The 27114-nt window shown below is 38.0% G+C and overlaps 1 protein-coding gene across 3 annotated transcripts in view; it reads right to left on the reverse strand.

The window, feature by feature from the left end:
• LOC120541981 (pro-neuregulin-2, membrane-bound isoform-like) overlaps positions 1-27114 on the reverse strand; it is a 664098-nt gene that overhangs the window by 491672 nt on the left and 145312 nt on the right. The gene's annotated exons all lie outside the window — the stretch shown is intronic.

Raw genomic sequence — 27114 nt, forward strand, 5'->3', positions numbered from 1 at the left:
TCCAAAACTTGTCACTTCTTTTGCGGATATGTACTCCATAGCTCTTTGCCAGAGTTAATACGCTCAACTTGTAATACTCACAATAAGACAACAGAAAGTTATATGTGGTTGTTGCAAGCGGCTGGGGGCGGTACCCAGCCAGGACGCCCGGAAGGACTGAAGGAGGGATTACACCTCCTCCGGACCATGAGAGGATGACCGCCCTGGTGGTTATGGAGACCGCAGGAAAGGAGCATGGAAGCTCAACCCTATAGGGGGCCGTGGTCACCGCCAGGAGGCGCCCAGATGCCTGAAGAGCCCTGGTCCTCAGCACTTCCGCCACACCCAGAAGTGCTGGGGGGATGAAGACCTGGAGCACATCTGGGTGGAGATAAAAGGGGCTGCCTCCCTCCATTCGATAGCTGGAGTCGGGTGGAATAAGGACAAAGCTTGGATGAGAGGAGTGGAGGCGGTCAGAAGAGAAAGAGGCAGGAGTACTGGGTTGTGTGTGTGCACTGTAAATAATAATGTACAATAAACGTGTGTAGGTGCTTGAACCATGGGTGTCCATCTGTCTGTGTCCGGGCCAACTTCCACAGTGGACAGAGCATTTCTTTCAGCTGTCATGATGAAGGAAAATAACTGTAATAAGGAGGATTTCACAAAGTTTATTTGTTCCGGGTCCATGCTATGCAATCAACGATTGAATAAATTGACACGATTCAAGATGAGGGAAGTAAACAGTTTGAAGAAACAGTTCTTAATGCAAAGTCTGCCTATTTTCAGCCTTTATGAGGAATTTCAAAGTCAGCTCATCAGAATCTTTAAAACCTGCTGTAAGATTAAGGAGCTCATGGGGGATGTAATGTGCACCCTAGAAACACACTCTGGTGGAGGTGAGCCTGCCAATATACAGCTATTACTGGATAATGAATCTGGTACAAATGTGACATTTTGACTATTTCTATGAGAAAAAAAAATTCACAAACTGAACATTTCTGGTATAGTGGCTTCAGTTTTATTGTGAATTCACCATCTGAATTTTCTAGGTTGCTTTTGGGTTTCTGAATGTGTGCTGGTCCATAAGTTGCCAAATTACGATACTACTTAAATTTGTTAATTCTAATTATAATTAACCAGCTATTTCATTCAGTACTCAAGAGCTGCTGCAAATCTATATATTAAAGGCTTTAAATAATTAATGGGTTACACTTGGGGAAAAACTCTTTCCTTGGTTTTTGGTCAATTTCTGGCCTATTTGATCTTCCAAGCTTGAACCATAACATCTTAAACTATTAATAATATGACTAATATTACTTAACTGTGACAAAATATATCTGATATTGATAAATGTTTCTAACATACAAGCTCGTTTCATCAAATTCCAAGTATTTCAGAAAGCAACCAAACAATGAATAAAATTGGTCCTCTTTACTTTGTAGAATTTATTAACACTTACATCAGAACACACTTAAAATAATTCTTATAATAAATGAAATAACCAAATTAGCAAAAGAAGTGGAAAAGGGATCACTTTACTCATACAATATGCCCACATAAATATCCATGCAAGGAAAAAGAAATATGCTTCACAACCAGGGAAAAATCTACCTTGCTCTTTCTATATCAGAAATCAGACTACTGAATGTCCTTACCTCTCTTGCTCCTTAGATTATTATACAGTATATTACTCTGCATTTTGGAATACAGGCTCTGGCCCAACCCTTACATAGAATTTTAAGCATTTTTTAAAAAAGTGTTCATAACCTGATACATGAAGAGTTCCCTTTGAAGTATGGGGAGGAAAAATTAAATAAGTAGAGAAAAAACATATAGATGGAGAAAAACCAACATAAATCTAAAAGACAGCACTGCTGGTGAAATCTGAACAAATCTGAAATAAAATGTTTAATCTCTTGGGAAGTCTTTAGATGCAATGTAACTGCCTTTATGACATGAACATTACCGTGTATATTAATCAAACTAATGATTTCAAAAGCTTTGCCCTGTCAAGTCATCTGCAGTGATACCAACTGTACGTGTTTTCTTCCTTCTCCAGAAATACATTTATGTTCTTTAATCTCTTGTGATGTTATGTTCTTTGAATAAATTGTTCACTTTTTAGATTTCTCATGTCTAAAACATACAGACATTTGCTGTCTTAAATAATTTGAGAAGTAAACCTCTTTTTCTTGATGTTGTCTGATTAGGAGAACAGGGTTAAGATTAAATAAAGTGTGTGTTTGCTTTGCTAGCTAAAAAACTTTGATATCAGGCACTTGGTATGTGGTAGGAGAAGAAATCAGCATGTAGAGGTGTAAATTTTCAAAACAAGAAATCATTTCAGATAAGCAAACTCAAGAGAAAGCAGAAATCAAATAAAGATTTATCACGAATAGCACATTATTGTTATTAAAACCAGTAAGGTATTTTATGAATCAGTTTTAATTTACCTGCAGTATCTTAGTTGAATCTTGCATTGTGCACAGTTTCTCTGGGATACATTCTGGCCTCCATTACCCTTAAAAGGATTAAGTGGGTTTGAGAACTACACATAAGGTTATGAAGGTTATGTACTGTAGGTACAGGTATAGGTACAAATCACTTTAACTTGAATTAGGTAGTTAATTGTTTTTTCTTTTCAATGATTTTGTTTTATTTCCAGATATACAGTATGCTTTACAGAGCTATAATACAAGAAAAGATGAAAAATGAGTCACATCAAAAACACAGTCAATCCAGAAAATCACAGAATGAGTTAAGGTGTGGGCGGCACGGTGGCACAGTGGGTAGCACTGCTGCCTCACAGTAAAGAGACCTGGGTTCACTTCCCGGGTCCTCCCTGCATGGAGTTTGCATGTTCTCCCCGTGTCTGTGTGGGTTTCCTCCGGCGCTCCGGTTTCCTCCCACAGTCCAAAGACATGCAGGTTAGGTGGATTGGCGATTCTAAATTGACCCTAGTGTGTGTTTGTGTGTGTCCTGTGGTGGGTTGGCACCCTGCTTGGGATTGGTTCCTGCCTTGTGCCCTGTGTTGGCTGGGATTGGCTCCAACAGACCCCTGTGACCCTGTGTTCGGATTCAGCGGGTTGGAAAATGGATGGATGGAGTTAAGGTGTATTAAGCAACACAATGTTGTTCTGGCTTTGTTCACTTCACAGAGTAGTATGTAGATAGAATGACTCTAGCTAGCTATTAACATTATTTGACTTTATTTAAATTTTTTGTAGTCATTTTTTGCCCTCAAAAATTGTTAAGCTATTGTTTAAGATGATTATGAGGACAAGAAATCCAATGGTTGTATTCATTTTTCTGTTTTGATGTATTTTATAAATACTTCCTTTTTGAATTCCTTCTTTCCAATGCCATAATGCTTTAGTATAAACAGCACCATTTTTGTTGTGCAGCTGCTAGATTGTGGCAAGACTTAACAACTGGAGCTGCAGGTTGTGTGATGCCATCCCTATGACACGATAAAGGTCAGCATTGTGCATTTCAAATCATCTGAGTAAACAGATAAAATATCTTCAAAGGACTTTGTGAGCAGCTTATCATATCAGTTTCATTATTTGGTTTTGACTCTCTTGTTTCCTAACTCTGATTCTTGTCTCTCATTTTGGCTAATGAATTAATCACTTTTCAGGCTGTCGATTCTCTAGCTACATCCTTTTTGACCCTGATTTCTACTTTCACATTTTTGGCTCTGTTTAAATATTTATTTTCTTAAGGCAGTGAAGGTGGAGGACTTAATAATACTTGAATAGGTGGGAACAGCTAACAGAAAAGTTAGAAGGTTATGCTTCTAATTTTCCTACATAGCCAGGATTGGGAAAGCAGTCAGTTAGCCTAGGTCATCGAAGCTATGTCTTTGCCTGTTATAAATGATCGTAGACCACCCAGGGGTTTATTTTTCCTGAAATGCAGTTTTTCTTTTCTTCTCCTACACTGGCAACTTTCCAAATCTCAGCTGTTATGTTGCCATGATTGTTTTCAGCCATTAAAAATAATTTATTTCCAATTTGTTTGTACTTTGTTTGAGCCTGTACCCAGTACAAACTGCTATACAAGAATAAACAAAATTGAATATAGTTCAATGACGTGAATCTTGTAGCTGCTGAATCAGGAGCTATGATGAAAAACAGAAGCAGGGGTCAGCAGCCAAAATCTTCAACAGCCAAACAAACTGATTAACAAAACAGGCACCGATTCAGAGAAAAAAAAGCCAAGCTGAATATCAGAATCAGAATTAAGCTGTCAGTGCCAAAATCTTTTGACAGGATTGTTAGTTAAGAACTACAGAAGCAGGTGTCAAAGACATATAGCAACATACAGCAAAAGCAGCACTCTCTGCCAAAGAGTAGGAAGATAGAAGAAACACAATGGAGAAACGCATTTACATACAATCTTGTGCTCGTCCCATTATTAATGTTAAAAGGCAGCTCAGAGTAAGTGGTTACACCAAGGACAAACTGCACATTATGACATGGCCAAAGTCATGCTGCATGAAGATTGATTTGCAAAAGGCGTGACCAAGACAGTGGCATGATACACCTTTAAGACAGTTAGTTGAAGAAAACATATATGTAAGTATTATTTGTCATTCCAAAATCATTTTATGGAGTCCACTGATTGTCGGAATATTTTACAAAGTTTATCAATAATTGTCTGGAAGTCCTTACTATAACATGAACAAATTTGCTTTACCAAATATCATGTCCAAAAAATATTATTAATTAATTAATTTTCACTCCGCTTATCCTAATGACAGTTGGTAGCCAGTACATTTTTCGTTGTTTATTTGTCTTTGCTCAGATATTTGATGCTATTGTTTCTCTTTATTTACTATTAGTACATTGTTGGTGCTGTGATTAACTGGCTGGTTCTTCATCCCCCACTATGGTGTGTTTAATTAAACATTTTTGTGACTGTCTGCATTTTAGGAGAAATGTGTGAGCCTTACAAACCTGTGAGGTAAATGACAATGTGTCTACCAAAGTAGCCACTGTTTTTCTGAAACTGCTCATTTTGTTTTTTAAGAACAGGCACCTGCTCGCCAGTACATAACACAAGGAAGGGACAAACACAGTCTGTCCCTGGGTAATCTCATGATGAACCTCAAAGTCATTTATATAAGACCAGGTCAGAGTTGGCAATAAACCAAACCTGCATGGCTTGGGATTGTGGGAGCAAATTGCACCCATGGCTGCTTGTCCAGACCTTTTTAAAGGCCAGTGATCCCTCACATTAGGGCTGAATCATTGGCTCCTGCTTGTGTTGTCCATCCCCCTAGTTAATTTCCCTTTTGATAATTTTATAAACTTTGCTTTTATTGCTTAACTTTTAGCCTTTTTACTCATGTTTTTTGGATTTGATTATTGCCTTTATGCTTGTGGATTTGTTTGCTTTTAGGTTGCCTCTTTTGTACATCATTTTTATTGATTTTTTGTGAAAGTAGTCCTTGTATTCTGCACTTTCGGCTTTTTTGATTTTGGTAATAAACTTTAATGTATTAAGAAATATTACTTTTGTTCTTTGGACTAAGATTTTTCTATGGTTTGCTTCTCGCTTTGGGATTTAGGCCTGTTTTGATCATGCAGGGTACAGTCCTGATTTGGATTTCAGGGAAAGACTTACTATGAGTTTGAATGCCTTTTGGGAAATTTTGGGGCAGCAAATATTTATATCAACATTTAATTGTTTATATGAATGTGTATAATTTAGAAGTGATGTAATCAGAAATATACATCATTATGTACATGTGTTATGCCATTCTAATTATCCAATTTTTTATTTAGCCTTTGGCATTCTTTGTGACTGAATGTGTTGTTATAGACTTGTACTATAATTGAGAATTATTATTATGCAAATGGTCTTTGGTACAATATTTCAGTTTAAATTTATTTTTATTAAGTACATTTATAGAGTACTTAAGAGCCCAGCAAGTTCTATTCTATAGTATATCTTAAAGACATGCACACAATGTAGAAACAAAATCAAATAACAAAAGGCACTATATACAAGGAAATATACATAAATATAAATATATACTGTCCAGGATCCTGTTGTCCTCAGACAATGGATTCTGAAATTGATCCTGACTGTAAGCTGGTGACAAATTTGGTTGTATTGAAAACATTAGAAAATAAATCAATCGTCTATGACAATACCTCCTCTCCAAGGCAGAGCAAGTGCTACCATGGATGCCAATAATAGGAAGGAAATTGAAATAGGAGGTAATTGCCAATCAAAACTATTATTACAGTTTATTATAGAGGAAGTGCAAAAAACAGTATGAACATGAAGGGAATATTGTGCAAAAATAAAAAGTCTGATATAATTCTGTACACATTTTTCATCATATACAAAAAGGGTTCATATTTGACTCTGACCAAACTGAGCTATCAATCCACAGTCTACTGAGTGTGTACATGTCACATTCTGAAATGACTGCACAGGGTGGCAACAATTTTAAGTAGGATGTAATCAGGAGATAGTAATAGTAAGTCAAGGTCAAAGCTTGAAGGACCTGATACAAATAAACAATGGCCTGGGTGTGTGACAAAATCGTCAGTCGAGAAAGTCAAGTACCAGAATTTCACACATAGCCTAAGCCAAAATACAAGATATAAAGACATAAAGTCGAAGAACAGAAACCAATAAGAAAAAGCCAGAGATATCTTTAAAACAATGATGCTAGAATTTCAAGTACTGAATTACACAAATCACAAGCTTGGATGGTAAGAGTGTGTACAATGCTGACCTTTATACCATCACGGTAATCATGTCATGCGTCACACACTCTATCAACAATCGTGCATTACAAACAACAGACAATTGTGGTGCAACAAAATGGCACATCGGGATGACACCTCAAAATGAACATCTTCAAAAACATTTTAAATCAAAAATTAGACCAGACCATTAAATTCCTTGCCCTCTAAAAATGTATACCTCCATAATTAAGAGAGGCCAAGGGGAAGGCTGTAAAAACAATAAATAAATAAATAAACAACTAAAAATAAAAACAAGTTATTATCAGTCATTAAATGGTTACTAACAAAACTATTTTTGAAAGATGAGGAGAAGAAAGCACAAGTGAGAAAAGGCTACATTTTCATCTAGAAATGAGCAGGAGGTTAAAAAAAGGACTGATCAACAAAATCCAAAACAAAGTCATGAGAAAAAAGCTGAAAACTCCTCTAACTCTAAGTCCTTCTTGGAGACACCTTTTAGTTTCCTCTGAAACTAAAGAGAGCAAAACTAGAGACACAGTATGTCATTTCAGTGTTGGATCGACTGCCAGCGCCAGGGTGCCAACAGATGGTCCTTACCTTGCACTTGACACTGAAATAGGTAAGGACCCCATGATCCTCACTTAAAATGATAGGAATTAGGAAAAGAATGGATGTTATTAGAGATTTTATCACATAAGCATGAATCAGTACATCATGAACCCCTGCAGTTGTATCAACTATATGCACCGTAGCAAAGATAGAAACACCCACACTGTATATAGCACCTGTGGTCGTGCAATGTAAGACATGGGATCCAAAATAAATGTTAGGTCACCTGCTTAATTAACAAAGAAGAGCGCAACAAACACAGCATGCGATGGCACATATAAATCAAACTAAAGGGCTGCTATGCTTTCTTAATCTTCTCAGGTCTGCAGTAGAGTGTCATCTCTGTCAAGCGTTAGCCCACAATAAGACGCCACCTTCCAGGAGCACTTCAAATATATAGTTTTCTGACTGGAAGGCAATGGGCATCTTCTCTGTGCTTTAAGAACAGAAAGGGATAATACCATTAGCAACAGCACACCTTCTCATCCCAGGGTGGTATGTGAAACACCTTTGTAAAATTCTATATAGAAAGAAGCACTGCTCCAAACTCAAAGGATGGGAGACCACAGTCTGTAATTTTCATATACTCAACTAGCTGTGTTATCCGACAAAATTTCTTAAGACAATAGGCCTTGGTTATACAGTAGTTATGTCAGTTAATTGGATGTATGTACTCTATACACAATATTTATTTTGTTTTTAGTTTTTCCCTCAGTGTCCAATACACTCTTGAAAATGCTACCTACAATTGTCCATCAGTAAAACATTTGTGCCATAGATGAATTCCTGCTAGTGAACGACCATGGATTTTTTTTGATGATTATTGGAAAACACAATTTGACAGGAAAGTGTATTCTTTTGCATTCAAAGAAATAATTTGTAGAAATAACAGTAACTTTGGAATTAATTTCCAGCACTGTGGTGTGCTGGGCTGGTAACATCACTTCAGGAGAAAATCCGAATCAACAAGCTAATTCTCTAAAGAGAGAATTAAAACAAAACTAAGTGCCATTATGAACAAAGCTGCATATTATCTCTTTGACACACTAACACTGAGGACTTTCAGCCAACAAATTACTTTGCAGAAGTGTGTCAAGAAATGCTATGGGAGCTCCTTTATAATGCAATACAAGCAATACACCTTTATAATGCCTCACTGAGACTGTGACTGTCAAGTCAGAAATGCTCTTTTCTTTCTTTTAAAATTTGTCTTCCTGTTTAGTCATCCTGGTGTGTGTACTGTATATATATTATTTATTAAAATATATATTATTATTTAAAGAGCTAAATTTCCCTCTTTGGAAAAATAAAGTTCTATCTATCTAAAAATGGTAGCTTCGATCAGAGCATAATGTATCAATCTGATTTGTAGTCTTGCACTGTTGCTGAGGATTTAGATCAAATGTAATATACACTGAATTGTGGTTTAAATTAATAAATTACATACAGCATTGATGTTTGCAGACTGAACATTTATGTGGCCCATGCAATGTATTGAATGTTTTAAGCACTGTACAGAAAAGAACAGATGTAAGAAATAATATTATGAATTATGTACTTTGTCCACCTCTGCTATGTTCTGTCTGGGGGAACCCTTTACTGAGCTGAGCAAGCATTTCAAGTGCCAAAGGCATGCTGTTTTTCATGACTTGAGTTGTACTCAGGGCTTGAAGTGAACCTGTAGGCTATAATAGCACTTTCCTGTTTCTGCTTTGTGAACCAGAGTGTAGCAATACATAGCAATATGACCTCAAAGGAAACACTCAAGTTCTTCACAATACTGGATGTATTTTACACACATTCTCACTCTCAAACTATGTAAATTATTGTGTTTGGTGACAATCGAAGAAGGACAAATCCTCCCTTGGCTGAATCTATGAGTATTTTATACCATATTACGAGATGCAAGAAGAAGTCGGTCCTATCTCTGTCCTTCCACTTTGCTTCTGCTGGCTGCCTTAATTTGCATAAATAGGCCAGCCCCCTTTTCTCCGCACAATTTCTTCTCAGTGCTCAGCCTTATCATTTCCTACCCACTACTGTATTATTATCAACAAATACTGACAAATGAAAAAACAAGGGATAGCTAATTTTCTTTTTTCTGTAACTTCACCAAAATTTAATGAAAACCATCAAAGCATTGTTTTAGGATATTTAGTTTTTCCATTGTAGACGTTTTTTACCCCTAAATATTGTTATATTAAAGTGACCTTTCGTAGCAGATACCTACTGGCTTGCATTTAAAATTTGGACAAAAATGAGCTTTTTAACTAAATGGAAAATGGTGTTTTTGTTGAAGAGTGAGTGAGTACTATACTGTTTGTAGATAAGAGCCTCTGATTCAGAGAGTATATGTTTTAAATATTTTTTTACACTCTTTTTTTTTCTGCAATCCACTTAGTGACCATAAACCTTTCATTATCTTCACTTTGTATTTTACACATGATGTGCATCTATATGCATGAGTGACTGTTTTGGCAAAGTGAATGTATTAGAAAAAAACATGTATTTTTAATGACATGAAGGGAGAGACCCAACCATCTTATAGCGTTCTTCCTTCAAATCTCCAGCTGCATGGCACCAATTTTGCTTAATATACCCGAGTCTTTTCCATGTTTCCTGAATTTAATGTCTTATCAGAATTGTCATTATTGCATTTATTTTCAGTTTACACTGTTATTATGGCATTAGAAAATGCTACTTTTTGGCCAATAGAATTTTAAAACATACTAACTAGTATGTGGTCTTTTTTCTTTGAATTTTATTCTTCTGAATCCCATCTATTGTAGTCTGAGCATTCAGAGGTCTGCTTAGTAGAGACCTGCTTGATCAGTTAACAGTTTCTCTCTATAAGCAGTACATTAGTTAAATATAAAATTGAAAGGATGAGTTCATGAATAAGCCATGCGTCATCCAACACAAGAAAAGATTGTGTTCAAAATAAATTGCAAAATCTATTTTCAGCTTTTTTGTTATATTATGGTTTTTATAGTAAATCAGAGGAAATCCCCCTGCGTGAATGCCACTATACTCAAGGACCTCATCTAGCATGGTTTATTGGTGTCAGGGGTCACAGCGTTAAAGTAAAATAGAATTTTATCTCTGCGTGCACACTTTCACGGTAGACAGCACAACATTCGTTCCCAAGGGAGAGTCCCATAAGTAAGTGGTAGGTTTATTTATTTATTTATTTTTTATTATATCCTGCACTGTTGCTGCTGTTTTATATGTGTATGTGAACTGAAGATGCTGGTAGCGCACAAGCCTACGTAAGCAGTCAGATGTAGCCCTGCTTGTGCGCTAACCATTTGAAGCCGAGATGCTCACGATTTAACTGAGCTCTGTAAATAAAGGGTCTGCTGTTATTACTTTCTGTTCACCACCAAGTATAATCCTTTCATATTTACAAGTGACATATCTAACAATAGGCGGCACGGTGGTGCAGTGGTAGCGCTGCTGCCTTGCAGTTAGGAGACCTGTGTTCGCTTCCCGGGTCCTCCCTGCGTGGAGTTTGCATGTCCTCCCACAGTCCAAAGACATGCAGGCTAGGTGGATTGGCGATTCTAAATTGTCCCTAGTGTGTGCTTGGTGTGGGTATGTGAACTGCAGTGGGTTGGTGCCCTGCCTGGGATTGGTTCCTGCCTTGTGCCCTGTGTTGGCTGGGATTGGCTCCAGCAGACCCCCATGACCCTGTGTTTGGATTCAACGGGTTGGAAAATGGATGGATGGATATCTAACAATTTATTCACAGGATCACTGTAAGAAATTCTGAATTGACAGTACATATCACTACTTGCTACAAGTCTTTCTAATTTAAGATGACTGCACTGCACCCATCCTTTGTTCTCTTGGTCTGGGCGTGTGCAAGGTCCTGCCTGTGTTGTGCTGCTGACAGGATTTGTGTGTGTAAATCAGATAAATCAGGGTGCCAGGATGACGGAGGTTGATCTTGAACTGTTACATATCCTGCAAGTGTCCATCTTTCTGCACTTGAGAGGTTAACTTTTTTGGCAGTTTAACTTTCTGAGAACCTAACTCAGCACAATAATATTATATTATAAGTCCTATGCTCTGTGGCCGCTAGAGGGCAGATCAGCACCCCAAACCCCAGACACAACTACATCAGCACAGTCCTGTGATCAAACAAAGGTTATTTATATTGGCAAACAGTACCTCAGTAGTACACAAGTCAGTCCTTTCCAATCTTTTTCTTTTTTCCTCCAGTCTTTCCAGGCAAGTGCCTTTTAAAGCCTGACATGTGAGTGCTTCCAATGCTCAATCTATTGCCCCCAGAAAGCACTTCTGGGTCACACAGCTCCCCCTGGTGGCCCCCACATAACTCAACAGAGCAGCCTCATGGGACTACAACTTCCATGCTGTCCTGTGGACATTAATACTGGGGTATGCCATTCAGGCAGCTGCCACCCAGAGTATGGGCGGAACACTCTGCCCATAGCAGGCAGTCAGTCACTGTCCTGTCCTTCCAGGCTCCCAAACCCATCTGGTGTGTCCTTTCGTGGCTTCTGGTGTAGCTGCTGCAACTCCCTTGCTGACCTTTTTTTATCAATGCCTCTTGGCCAGGCAATGGAGCATGTATAGCTCCTAGCTGGTGGAACTACCTTCCTACCATCATTTGAAATTCTGACTCCCTCAATGTGTTTAAGAAGTGTTTGAAGAGTCTCTTATTTGGTGAATTTCTGTTGAACTGAGGTTAGCAATTAGGTTTTGTAACATAGGAATTGTAACTCGCTTGTATTTTGTTCTGAGCGATTTACTTGTAATAATCAATTCTGCTGCCTTGCTCTGTAACATTTACTTCCAAACAGTCCCCCATATTGACGTCTACCTCTTCTATAAGTCACTTTTGATAAAAGTGTTTGCTAAGCAAATGTAATTATTATTTCTATTATTCCTGAGAAAGACAGACTTCATCGGACATGGTGACGCCATATATATCTTGAGGTAGTTTTCCCAGGGCTGTCTGCTTTGCACCCCAGGCTGCCAGGACAGGCTTTGAATCCTGTGACCCTGAACTGGATTAAGCAGGTTTGAGAACATTATGTTATGTTAATAGTCTAATTGTGCCACTGATTTAGAAATATCCAGGATGCTTGCTTCAAACAGAGATATGAATTAATCCTTATTCATGTGTCTACAAAAAATAAAAAAATAAATGGCATTCTTAATTTACTGATTTGAACATTTTGCTTAACCTAACATTAATTCATATACTTCTCTGAACTAATCTGTGATTTGTATTGCAGCCAAATTAAATGATAAATCATGATGTGTATTTTAGTTTACAGCCCTACAAAATGATTCTTGAAGTATATTTGATGTTGTTTAAAATTTGATTCTAATGAAAAAAATATCAGATTACTGCATTTTCTTGTATTATTCATTGTGTTATTCACTGCTGAAACTGATAATAGAATAAAGAAATTAGCAGACATATTATCACAGTTCTCAGGCATGTACAATTAGGAAGTATCCTCAAGGATCGACACAGGTGAGCATTACCACCCCAGGTCAAAAGGGCGCGCGCTCTTGTTAACACAATCTCTCTTTCCATCCATAGTTCACGGAAACCTCAAACGGAAGGGAGGTGATGTCACTTCCATGTCCATGTCATTAGGACCCTCCTCTTCCTGGAGTCAGCACTACAAAACCACCTGGGACTGGAAAGAGACAGAAAGTTTGATGACTACTAGGGACTGAGACAGAATGAACAACTTTCTTTTCTTATTTTAGCACCATCAGCTGCTATTTATTTTGGCCAATTTCCCCTCATTTTCACTCTGGATTAAATAGGGGCCTGCTGGTTCCCCAAGCCTCTTTTGGCTCAGTGCCTTCTGTTAACATACACACACTGTATTGTCATTTAATTAAATACTTTATAGCATACAGTACCATCTCATCTATATTTATTATTATTGGTAAACAGTGCTAAAGTTGTATGTTTCACCTTCACTCAGTGTTCTTTAAATCATCTTGTGTTGAAGAACAATACGTAGTGCGATGTGCTATATACCAGTGTTTCTCAGACTTTCTGGTGTTGCGACCCACTTCCTAAGAATTACAAGAAGGGCAAAGTCATGCAGCAATAGAAAGATTTTCAGTACAGGTGCCTAAATGGAAACTGCTACAGCATATTAATTAATACAAGTTTGAACTATTTTCCATGGAATAGACCACATTCAGGTAAGGTTGCAATCCCCAATAAACATAAAGAGCTACTGTGGTCAGCCATAAGGAGCACAGCTCGGACAATTGATGTGTGGTGGTTTGCACTCCTATTGTTCTCAGAACGGATGAAGCAATCACAGTTCTTTATTAAAAGGTTAAACCCCAACACAAATGCGTGATTCTTCATCACAGAGGCATTTCTTCTGAAGGATGCTCCCAAGGAATGGCTAATGTGCAAGAGTAATGACATCTTTGTGAAGCGGTTGGAAGTGAAAACCGGTGTTTCAATTCAGTTTCTTCTGTCCACAATGCATTGTGGAATCTAGCCTATACACTGTACTTCATTTTGTGACAAAGCTTTACATATTAATTGGAAAAAATATAACAAAAACTCAGGTTTTTTTTTTGCATGTTTCATCTTGTGACATAGTACCAAGAAAAAAAAATCTCAGCAGTTATGTGTAAGGATCTGCCTGTTTTTTCAGCTTGGTATGTGTCACTATAAATCTTGCTGCTGCTCAGGCTTTGCCATTCAATCATGTCATTTCATAGCCTTGCTAGTCCGTATTTCATCCAACTTGCTGCAGTCTCCACTTTCGCCTTGGTTTGTTTCAATGCCTTTACATGTTTTTTGAAGACAAAGTTAAATTGTATATTTCAAAAAAGTCATTACATTCTTGATTTACATAAAGGACATTAACCCTACTTTGACACTGTTCTCTGTTTTTACTTTCTGTAGCATGTACACAGTACATAATTGATTATTTCATGATATGATCATCTGCAGTTCAGTAAGTATAAAATGTACAATTTCAGACTAACTGCAAACCAAACAAAAATTAGATTCAATATAAGTGGCAAGGATGGTGTTGTAGTCATCTAAATGTGTATATGAATAAAGCGTACATTGTGTATATACCCTGACAGCACTAGACAGGTCAGGAGCTAACAATGGTCTGGGCATCAGCCCACATTGCAGGGTCTACTCACACAAACCACCACAGGTCCTATTAAGTCACCAATAAACCTAAAATACACGTCTTTATGATGCTGGAGGTAACCCAAGCAGACATGAGAAGAATGTTAACCACTAACCACTATGCCTCTTTACCACTTTCTATATAGACTCACTGCAGTACATTAATGGTTTTGAAATGGCTTCTCACTTTTAAGGCATCTGATGAAGATTCTGTTTTCTTGTTAGTCTGTAAAGATGTATCCATTGGTGCAGCTGCATTTATATGGAAAGGATGACTATTGATTTCATTAGTTTCATTAGATGTCACATTTATTTATGTTTAACTTGATTTTTCTTCTACTACCAAGTAATGGTTTCCAGCCCATAACATACTGACCTCTTAATGAAAAATCATTAAACATTGATGACTGATTATTGATATGTGCAGGCCTCATATTATTTATGAAATATAACATTACGTAATCATACTTCTTTATTTGACAAAATCTTCTATCTCTAATAAGTACAATAGTTTGTAGGAGTTTAGGGCAAAGGTTCTTGAATGTTGTTCATACACAATCCATCTGATCTCATCTAACCTGTCTGAAGGAAAATATGACAGACTACTTGGTATAATGGCCAGTGTCACATCAAGGACTACTCCTTTTAGCCAAAACTTTGCTTACATAGTTTGTACAGTGGCTTTTTAATTTTTAGATTTTCTTTTCATCTCAGGTGACTTCACATGTATTTGTTTTCTCTCCATCGCCTGTATCTGCACTTTTCATTCAACATTTATCTCACTTGTCAGTTTCTTCAGCTTTAAATACAATAGCCAGCATGGCACAGTTTGTAAGCCTTAAAAGCCTGCTTAATAATTTAGAAGAGGAAAGTGTCACGATTTTACAGTGTTGCGTCATTCCATGAAAGCCTGTTTAGTTTTGCTTTATGACCAGTGCAAGGGGACACTTTGTGCTTTCTGACAACTGGGGAGAATTTGTAAAGGATTTTAGTTATTTGCCTTTTCTCATACAATATTTTTTTAAACAGCATTGCAAAATCCTTGGGGAAGTAGTGAAAGATTTACTTCACATTTGGACAGGAAAACAACCAAAACAACATGCTCAACAGTGTTAAAGTATACATTTTAAGTTTATTTGTTTCTAAGGTGTTCCTTTTATAAATGATAATTTAAGTTAATATAATTTGTAACAGTATGTATTAATTATCAACTATTTTAAAAAAAGCTGCTGTTTTTTCTGCTTTTCCTACAATTAAACAAAATGAGCACTAGGTGGCAGAGGCAGCATACCAGTAAGCATCAGTAAAGTCGTAGTCTCACTGAGCCAGACATAGGATCAATGGGTGAAGTTTGCATAAAACTGCGAACAATTAGACGTCTCACTGATTGTCACATCTCCAAACCAATCCAGCACTTCAAAGTAGGGGTGGGGATGTTGAAACTGGAAAGAACAAAGGTGGGCGAACTTTTGAGTATGATCAATTGTCTACTGCTGAAGACCCTCCTAAAAGACCCCTATTAAACATATAAATGTGTGACGCATGTATGGAGTGTGCATTGCAAGGACCATTCCATGGGAAAAAACATCCATCCATCCATTATCCAACCCGCTATATTCCAACCACAGGGTTCACTGCTGGAGCTAATCCCAGCCAACACAGGTTGCAAGGCAGGAAACAAACCCTGGGCAGGGCGCACACACACACACTAAGCACACACCAGGGGCAATTTAGAATCGCCAATCCACCTAACCTGCATGTCTTTGGACTGTGGGAGGAAACCGGAGTACCCAGAGGACACCAACACAGACACGGAGAGAACATGCAAACTCCATGCAGGGAGAACCCAGGAAGCGAACCCAGGTCTCTTTACTGTGAGGCAGCAGCACCACTACTGCGCCGTTGTGCCGCCCATGGGAAAAACCTTTAAGTAAAATCAGATTAAACATTGGCTTTCGAAGATGGTCAATGGACTAGTGGTAAAAGAGTATGATACATTGCCGTAGGTGCTTTGTGTACACTCTGTTGTTCAGTTATGGCAATGGTATAAGAGGTGATGTAATGTTGAAAGATATTTAAGTTAGGTAGAATGGCCAATGGGGCTGGGTGGTTTTTTTGGCTTTGGAACCCCTGCAGATTTTGTTTTTTTTCCTCTAGCTTTACTGGAGTTTTCTTTTGTTTTTTCTATCTTCCTGGCCATCAGATGTTATCATTGTACTCATCTTTAGAGACATAGAATACAATATTATACATTATATAAAGACTGTACTTCTCTACTGTATACAGTATATATTTATGTTATGAAAGCTCATACTGATTTATTTTTTACTACTTATTATTATTCTTTCTTAATTTAACCTTTTTGTAACTACTTCTTTGACATCTTTGAACTACATCCTCTGTAAGAAGATATGCAACTGAAATAAGAGTCGTTGTTTTTGAAAGAATTGGCAGCTAAGTTTGTGAAAATAAGAATTGCAAAATATGCATGTGAATTAAGAAATGTATCACACTCTGTCAAAAGGACTACCGTTAAGAGAGCTGATAACAAAGAGCCACAGGAGATGGAGATTTCATTACTCTAAACACTCTAAACAATAAATGTGCCTAACAGCATTCACACGACTCCTAAAGAACCACGGATGAGGCCTCACTTCACCAAACGTTTTACTGCACATCTAAACAAATAACTAAAGTAAAATAACATTACTGGCTAATTGGAAATGCACACATGCAATGTCAGAATACAGCTGCAGCATTTTAACAAGTAAGATATACAGACCACAATGCTAGTCTATTTGCTGTTGTTAAGGTGATGCAATAGTCAAAAAAAAATATATATATAGATATATATATATATATATAGAAGCACATGAAGCCAAGTAGTGGCAGTGAACTTGTGTTTGTGTGTGTGTCTATCTCATGTCACAGCACTTATTATGATGCACAAATTAAATATTAAGCTTCAATCTGGATGAGAACAGGCCATTCAGCCCAACAAAGCTCACCAGTTCAATCCACTTAATTCTGCCAAAATAACATCAAGTCTAGAGATAATTGATAATAGCAATTTTTGCTTTTTACTGGAGGAACTGAGGGGCAGAGTTTTAGGAGGAAGCCCTGTGGGTGGAGTCTTTGCAGTGGTGCATTCCTCCGCTGTTCAGTTCACACTTTTTAATGAGTTGTCCCCAAACGTGTATTCGCATTTGAGAATCACGTTTGGCCCCTCGAGACTAGTAAAAGTCATAAATCCATCTGATTTGGCTATTTTGGTCCTGCTATTCTGCCTTCTCAGACTTCTGTTGCCGTCCACCTCACATTAAATAACAACAACAATATTGTGTTTATTAAGCCCAAAGTTTGCAGATTTTGTAAAAGTTCTGGGATGACTGCACTGAATATTTTTCAAAATTTTGATGGATAAAGTATTTTTACAGACCCTTAATAAATATGTTTCATATATTTTATCAAAATACTGTTAATTCATTTTAATTTATTACATATTTCATTGTTTTTATTATTTAAATGAAGACTAGAGTCTCATGAAATTAGTATAGAATATTGTAGGTCTTGAATTAAAAATTTTAGCAACTATTAAAATGAGAACTGACCATTAATATATTCCATTTTCTCTTGCTTCTCTGTATTCTGTTATCCCACCATTCCTAAATAAAGCTAGTTACTCCTACTCCTATGGAACAGGATATCTCCGTGGATGGTGGCTAACAATAATAATAATAATAATAATAATAATAATAATAATAATAATAAATTGTATTTATATAGGGGTGGCACAGTGGGTTCACTTCCTGGGTCCTCCCTGCGTGGAGTTTGCATGTTCTCCCCGTGTCTGCGTGGGTTTCCTCTGGTGCTTCGGTTTCCTCCCACAGTCCAAAGACATGCAGGTTAGGTGCATTGCTGATTCTAAATTGTCCCTAGTGTGTGCTTGGTGTGTGTGTGAGTCCTGCGTCCTTCGGTGGGCTGGCCCCACCCGGGGTTTCTTTCCCGCCTTGCGCCCTGTGTTGGCTGGGATTGGCTTCAGCAGACCCCTGTGACCCTGTAGTTAGGATATAGCAGGTTGGGTAATGGATGGATGGATGTATTTATACAGTACCTTTCCAATGATATCAGTGGTGTCAGAAACAGTATCATTCCACCATTCCATATAACCACAATTCTGTATAATAGTGTAATCGTTACTTATTACAGAACAGAAAACACGGAAGGTCTAGGTGCCCATTTGGTCTACATCTGCCTTTCTTAAACTATGCCAAAGAGTTGAGGCCACTGAACGGTTATTTTCTCTTCAACCTCTGTACACCATTGCTTTTGTTTTCCTTACTGACATACAGAAACACAAAATGGCTCTCCTTATTTTTCATTTTGTGGAAAAAACATAATGAAAAGATAACATTCTTTTTTGTACCAACGTGTAAACAAATCACATTCTTAAATGTAGCTAATCCTGAGTTTGGAGCAGCACAGAAGACATGCCAGCAGCCAACCATGAACAGAATGCCACTTAATCATAAGGCCCACTCGCACACACAGTGTGAATTTAAAATCACTGATCCACCTAACATACAGTACATGCCTTTGCTGTTTAAGAGGAAAACCAAAATGTATAAAAGAAAAAAAAAACTCCATTGTAATTTTTAAATCTAGGGACCCATGAAATGCGGTGACCAGCAACAGCTCCTTTCCATGTCAAAAACAAAAGATATCTACAATTCAACCTTGTCACGTGGACAAGATTTGTGAATGCTAAACAGAATATGTGGTCATATGATTAAGCAAAACTTTCTTAAAGGGGGCAAATCGAAAATTGTAGTCAATGTTGCTTTGTTGAAAACCTGTAATTCTTAAACAATGAAGCCTTACTTTTTCATTCTTTTTGAGGACAGTCTTTCCTTCGTTTTTGAGGTAAAGTACAAATGCCACCTTACTGATCTTTGGGTTTTAAATAACCAGCATCTGTCTTGAAAGCAAAAAGCTGCAAAGAGAAGCTGTCATTGGACGTGAAGCACACAATGCTCTTTTTAATTCAGAAACAACCAAACAACAGGAATAATCGATAAATTCAACTTAAGGAATAAAATGTAGTGTAATGAATTTGAACTGTCTGTGGATTTTGACATTCAGCGGCGATAACCCCTGTGCCATCACGTCACCTGCATACAAATACTATGTTATATTTGCAAATCTGTGCTTTGTGAGGGGTTTTTAAAAATGCTACTAATAATAAATACTGAGAACACTGTGTCTAACTTAGAGGGCATGATGTATGACATTTTAAATGTAGAACACATACCAATTCAAAACTAGTTACATCTTAAAACAATAATTAATTATATTAACATCCAAAAAATTAATTGAAAATCATTGAGTTCTTCTAAACCTTTGTTGAAGGCCTAAGAAAATTTTATTGAGTTAAAGGTCAATTAGTGAATTAGTGAAGAGCAGCAGTTAGCAATGGCAGCTTTGTGTTTTCGTGTTTCTCTTGTGCATTATTTAGTATTTGTGCTTTCTATTGACTTCTGAAGGAGACCTGTTTATCAGCAATATTGTGATTAAAATGAAGTAGCTGAGATACTTTTTTTTTTTTGCACGTTTTGTTATTCGATTGGGTTGCTGTTGATAATTCCCAAGGCATTCTTTACATGTGTGACCAACTGATTGTGATAGCAGGTTCAGTTATGCTCATTGGAGAGAAGCCTACAGTCCTGGAGGAGCCAAGATTGAAACATTGAGGCTGCAATGTCAGCACTACACAAAGGCAGAAGATATAAGCGTTAATTTCAAGCAATTATTATAGAAAAAGTGAGGTCCCTAGCAAATAAGATGGTCCAGCTGGGAAGAATGGTAAGATGTCAGAGAAACAACAGAGCATTCAGTATCCTGTGTTTTACTAAGATATGGTTGCAGGAGCATACTCAGGACTAAATGGTCCTGTAGGTGGCTTCCAGACAATGCAGAGAATTCCAGACAGTGCAGAAATACCAATGAGGGTCATAAGTGAATATGAGGTGGGAATTGTAGTGTTTGTTAGCAACAGAGGGTATAATCCTGGATATATTCATGTTTAGGAGCATTTTATACCTTGGACATTCAGATTGCACTTGTAGTATTAGCTGTGTATGTTTACATGTGTCATCCCTGTTATTATATACATTACACCAATTCTGGAGGGCTGCATTGGCTGCAGGTTTTCCTTCTCACCCTTTTCTTAATTGGCCAGTTTTTGATGCTAATTAACTTCTTGTGCCTTAATATTAATTGTTTCTTTGATATATACAGTAAAACAAGCCAACAACTGACCAGCTAACCTCTGTCCATCATAAAATATCTGAACATAAATAAAGGTGAAGGTCTCCGTAATGTTGATCTCCTCAGGTCCACAAAACATTTTGATGCTGTTCTTAGAAAAATGAAAGTCAACAGTTTTGGAACTGCTTGCTGTGGCAGAATGAGAGTAGCACTAAGTCATAGAATTAAATAACAGGTTAAATAAACAACAAGAATTGAAACCTAATTACAAACTTGGTTGGAGTGAACTTGCTGAGAGTTTAAGGTCCCGACTAAGCTGGTCATCTATTGGCTCGCTTCATGTCTCATTTTTGTTTGGATGCAATTTAAGGAAAAAAGAAGCAATTCAGAGAACTGATTATCAAAAAACAAGGCAATTAAAAAGTCCATTAATAGCAGAAATTAGTCACTGATTAAGAAAGTGGCAGGAAGGAAACCCTGACTGTTTACAATATCTACAATTGCACTTCAGATACTATGCAGTAATAAAAGGAAGCCAAAACACATGGTTTTCTTCATCCAAAAGCAATAAGAAAACGTCCAGGAAGTTATTCTCCAAAAAAAACAAAAGAATCAAACAAGCGATTGGCTCGCCACCTCTTCTCCTAAAAATCACCTCCACTACTCCTATTCATTCAAAGGCAGTATCTGATAAGCACGTTCCACTCTCTTCACTGCTACCAAATGATTAGCAGGCAAATGGCCAAAAGACAACCCCTAAGCATCTGTGCAGTTGTTTTATGCTACAGCAGGATTTTCCCAACCAGTCCCCACAGACTCTCTCTGGGTTCATCCAATTGCAATGCACATAGTGACACTGGCTACACCAAGTGTCTCATTCTAGTAAAAAATCATGCTGGCATGAATGTGGTCTTCTCCTTGTCTAAGTGGCTTTCTCAGCTACTCCTGGGGACCCTTTCTCAATGTGCCCTATAACAATTACCACTTCATCCTTTATAATGGCAGACTATTGTTGGGACAACAGTCCCGTTTTACGCCAAGGGATGTGTGGAATTGTAGGCCTCCAGGCCTCACAAACGCCTCAGGGAAACCTTTGCTGAAGCATTCCCTCATACCATTATGGAGTTGCTTTCAATGGAGTGTGACTCAATGCACCATCCGGGTTTCTACAGGTAAGTACATTCTTAACTATTTACAATGTGTTTCTAGAATTATAAATAGTTAAACGCAGTAACTAATGTTGAAAACCACTATCACAGTGATGATGCTCTCCTTATACCTTTACTCAAGCCTAATGGCTTTACTGAACACTGGATCACAAGTGAATTAAAGGCAGTAGTAAGATGAGAGCCTTTATGGAAGGAGGGCAGAGAGAAGGGTAAGTGTGAACAAAAGTAACTAAAGTGGAACTTAAGAGAAGGCAATGATTTGTACAGGATGAATAAATAAAAGAGAGGGATACGTGTAGAAGTACGAGAGAAATCACTGGCTGCAGATGATTGGGTGATGGTTTAGTTTGTTGTGTGATGTTACAGTGGAAAGCCTGGAGATGGCCAATGAATTGAACCATGTCTTTAATGGGTTTGATTCATAGCCCATTGAGGTTCACCACAAAATCCCCAACAGCAACTCTTTCCTGATGCTTCACAGTTGTAAACACACTAAACCTCCTTCACTCCCCATCAACCACAGCCGCCTACAGCAACAACATCCATCTGCTTCCATGCCATCAGTCCCCACAACTTTAAAATGCATGCCTTACACATCACACCGTGATTTAGAGTTATCTTTGTCATTGTTTGCCTATCAGACAAATGCGCTCTGTGTCAATAATCTATATATATAAAAGTCAATGTATGTGTATGTATGTATGATCCAGCATGACTTCCGAACAGCTAGAGTGATTTCCATGAAACTTGGTACACGTTTCTCATTGGTTGACTAAAAATACTGTATGGTGAAATTAACACCTGGGCAACGCTGGGTATTTCAGCTAGTAAAGTAATAAACAAGAGGCAGTTAAAGTTGGTATTTATATTTGGCTCATACATGTCTGAAGTTTTATTGTGAACATAAGCAACAATGTAAAGTTGTTATTTAGGAAAGAATTTAACTGACTAATACATTCACAAATGCTGAAGGCCTGTGTGTTGGAGCTGGGGAGTCCTCTACAGCGCATTTTCAACCTGAGCCTGGAACAGGGGAGAGTCCCGAGGCTTTGGAAAACATCTTGCATCACCCCGGTCCCAAAGGTATCACGTCCTGGTGACCTGAATGACTTCCAGCCTGTCGCTTTGACGTCACATGTGATGAAAACCATGGAGCGGCTGCTGCTTCACCACCTGAGGCCACAGGTCCGCCATGCCCTCGACCCTCTGCAGTTCACATACCAGGAGAAGGTGGGAGCGGAGGATGCCATCATGTGTATGCTATACCTATCCTTCTCCAACTTGGACAGATGCTGTGGTTCAGTAAGAATTATGTTTCTGGACTTCTCTAGTGCCTTCAACACCATACAACCTCTGCTCCTTAGGGACAAGCTGACAGAGATTGGAGTTGATTCACACCTGGTGGCATGGATCGTGGACTATCTTACTGACAGACCTCAGTATGTGCGTCTCGGGAACTGCAGGTCTGACATTGTGGTCAGCAGCACAGGAGCGCCACAGGGGACTGTGCTTTCTCTGGTCCTGTTCAGCCTTTATACATCAGACTTCCAATACAACTCAGAGTCCTGCCACGTGCAAATGTTCGCTGACGACATGATGATAAATTGGACTGGACTGCCAATACTGATGCTCTGTACAAAATAGGACAACTATACTTTCTTAGAAGGCTTGCGTCCTTCAACATCTGGGACACCTCATGCCTGGAGAAACTGGTGAAGAAAGCAGGCTGTATTGTAGGCACGGAGCTGGACAGTTTGACATCCATGGCAGAGCGATGGGTGCTGAGCAGGCTCCTGTCAATCATGGAGAATCCACTGCATCCACTGAACAGTATCATCTCCAGACAGAGGAGCAGCTTCAGCGAAAGACTGCAGTTACTGTCCTGCTCCACTGATGCTGCTGATGGAGTATGTGAATTTCCCCTGGGGATTAATAAAGTATCTATCTATCTATCTATCTATCTATCTATCTATCTATCTATCTATCTATCTATCTATCTATCTATCTATCTATCTATCTATCTATCTATCTATCTATCTATCATTAGAATTCAAAAAATGCCTGTGATTTAAAAATAATCATGATTCAGTGTGTGACATATTCAGTTTATTACTTTCATACATGGTGAGAGCATGAAAAATAAATTTTCCAATTCTTATTGGAACAGTTTCACAACTGAAAAGTGTGAAATTTGAGCTGTGCTCATATGTTGACTGGCAAACTAGAAGAATCTCTGCAATGTATAATTAAAGATGGCCTCTGTGTACACTTAGTATGTTGTTTAAGTATGTTCTCTCTGTCTTTAGAAGAAAACATCAATATTAGTTTTGCCGCAAACACATGCTAACGGACCTACAGGCTCTGTGTGTGTTCATGTGAGGGTACCTTCTGATGAAAGGGTATCCTGTCTAGGGCTGGCTCCTACTTTGCATCCAACAGCGATAGGAATATGTTTAATTTCTGACCAGTAAATCTAACCAGTAAAAGAGCCATCTTTCAATCCATTTTTGAGTTCATTTTATCAGTTAAAGAGCTGTGGAGAATCAGACTGTCTCCAGGCGGCACTCACTAAGACACAGGAATGCTGAAGAAAACAAATGTGGACACTGGTAGAATGTGTCGAATTTAAACACTGATCAGGTCCCTGGAACTGTGAAGAAGCAGCGCTAACCATTGTGTAGCCATATGTCACGCATGAAGAAGCACGCATAGGAAAAGGACGAAGGAATGTAACTGGCAAGTCTGGCTTAAAATTATATAGTATTTTGGAGTTGGTGTTTGATGTAAAAAATATTTTAATTATCTGCCTAAACATAAAATTATGAAGTCCATCCAATACAACACCAGGTCATAAGGCTTTTAATGTAATTTATTTTCTTTTCATATGTGGCCAACCTAGTGAATTCAGTGAATTTTATTTCACCTTTTTAAATTACATTGTCTTTTGTTTTGATGTATGGCCTACTCTTGGGAATTCAGTAAATTTAACGTTTCCTTAATAAAATAAATAGTCTTTAGACTTAACCACCAATTTGCAATGTCTGTGCTAGTTCTCAAGCAGTGCTGTATTATTGTATTTCTGTCAAAAATTGAAACCTTAAAATTATACCTATATTAAATTTACTTGCATGCTTAAACAAATAAAATGAGCAGTGTGCACTTTTTTTAATAGTTTTATTGATGTAGTTTAGGCCTTTCTCTGCGGGTGATTTCATAGCACTTACCACACACTGATTGAAAGATCAGCCTCAGAACACTCCTGAAGATTAAGGAGCGAGACTTGCTATTTGAAAATGAAGTGGACTAACATGAAGAAGAAAATGGAATGCTTATTGATTGCCTAAAGGAGATACGCTAGACAGTGTTTTCTTTGGCCATACTGAAGCTTTTCATACTGTAGCTCTCAAAACAAAGCCCATGAACAGATACTAACCTACTACTCCAACTTCATGTGTCCTCTCTATTCTGTAGTCCACATGTCTCCAGGCTTCTGCTTTCTGGTCTTACGTTCTGCTCTTATTAACAACACCCCAGCTCAAACATGGCAATAGTCAGTCAGTCAGTCAGTCATTATCCAACCTGCTATATCCTAGCTACAGGGTCATAGGGGTCTGCTGGAGCCAACACAGGGCGCAAGGCAGGAACAAATCCCCAGGCAGGGTGCCAGCCCACTGCAGGGCACTCACACACAAACACCCACACACCAAGCACACACTAGGGACAATTTAGGATTGCCAATACACCTAACCTACATTACACTTTGGACTGTGGGAGGAAACCAAGCACCCGGAAGAAACCCACGCAGACACTGGGAACATGGCAATACCTATACTTAAAACTTGCAACTTCACATATTAAAGGGATTTTATCTGGCATCATCTTGATGCAAATCTATACTTTGCTAAACTGAATGCTCAGTTAGATTTGAAGGCTATCTTGCTGATATTGCACAGGAGAAACACAGTACTGGAGACCTGTAGCTGTCTTTATCAGGCATCTTAGAATTACTCCTAGGAACTGAACTACAAGTAGGATAAGAATTTGTCCTAGCTCAGAGTAGGACATGAGAACTATTTATGAAGAGTCTTATACCTACTCCCAGCTAGGAGTACAAGCTCATATTTGAGAATGAATGCTGCCACAATTTTACGACACCCTGAGTGGCAAAATGGCACTCATCAAGGCATTTTGTAGTTTCCTTGGAAATCATGATGACATTTTACCACAAATATAACAACAATAATAATATTAAAATAAAATGAAAGTGGAGAAGAAGAAGAAGAAGAAGAAGGAAAGCGTAATAAGGTAAGATATCACGCTAAGCTGCACATAATTGTAGCCACTTCACAAAAACATTAAGTATTATATTGTAACAAGAACCAAGATGGAAAGACTGAATTATTGCTCAAGACTTCACCCACATTTATCATCCCTGAGACTGACACTAAGTCATATTTTTACAGGGGATGCATAAAATGATTTGTTCACATGCTGTTACACTTGACGCTCACAATTTTCCTGGTAAAATGCTGAACTCCATGTTTTTCTTTGTTTCCCCATTGTCTTCACCCCAGCTAATATGGCTGCTGCCCTCCTTACTATAAGTGTGTGTGAAGTTTTTTCTTAGTACCTGAGATCATCTTTGCTTCAATGGTCAGGCATTTATCCAGTAAAAAAACAATGCAAGTTTCACTTTCAAATGATTATATGTTTGCTTGCTATAGCACTTACATTGTGAGAATTTGCAGATAAGCATTCTCCCGTATTCCAGCATCTGTTTTCTTATCAAAGTGACATGTAGGTTGTTATTCAGTCTAAATTTCTTGAAAATTCCAGTCTTTCACCAGAGCAGATGTTTCGTTTTCTAAGACATGTAGACTTGCCCCCATAAACTGCAGCGATTGCTTGATAAGACAACTTATTTGTCAACAAATACACACCAACCTGATGTGTGCGTAGTCTGCTCAGTAGCGTGGTTTCAAACTGTCAGTTCTTTCTCCAAAGTTTAACTGAAATCCTTTGCTCTATGGAGTGAATCACATTTTTTAATGCGAATAAGCAGCTTTTCCAAAATGTCTTGCTGTCTTTTAATTTATTTGCACAGGTCAAACAAGCAGTTAATTATTCATGTGCATCAGAGAAATCTTCATATATCACACATCCTTACAAAACTGAGATCTTTACCTTTACACAG

The sequence above is a fragment of the Polypterus senegalus genome, chromosome 13 (assembly GCF_016835505.1).
Source record: "Polypterus senegalus isolate Bchr_013 chromosome 13, ASM1683550v1, whole genome shotgun sequence".
NCBI lineage: Eukaryota > Metazoa > Chordata > Cladistia > Polypteriformes > Polypteridae > Polypterus > Polypterus senegalus.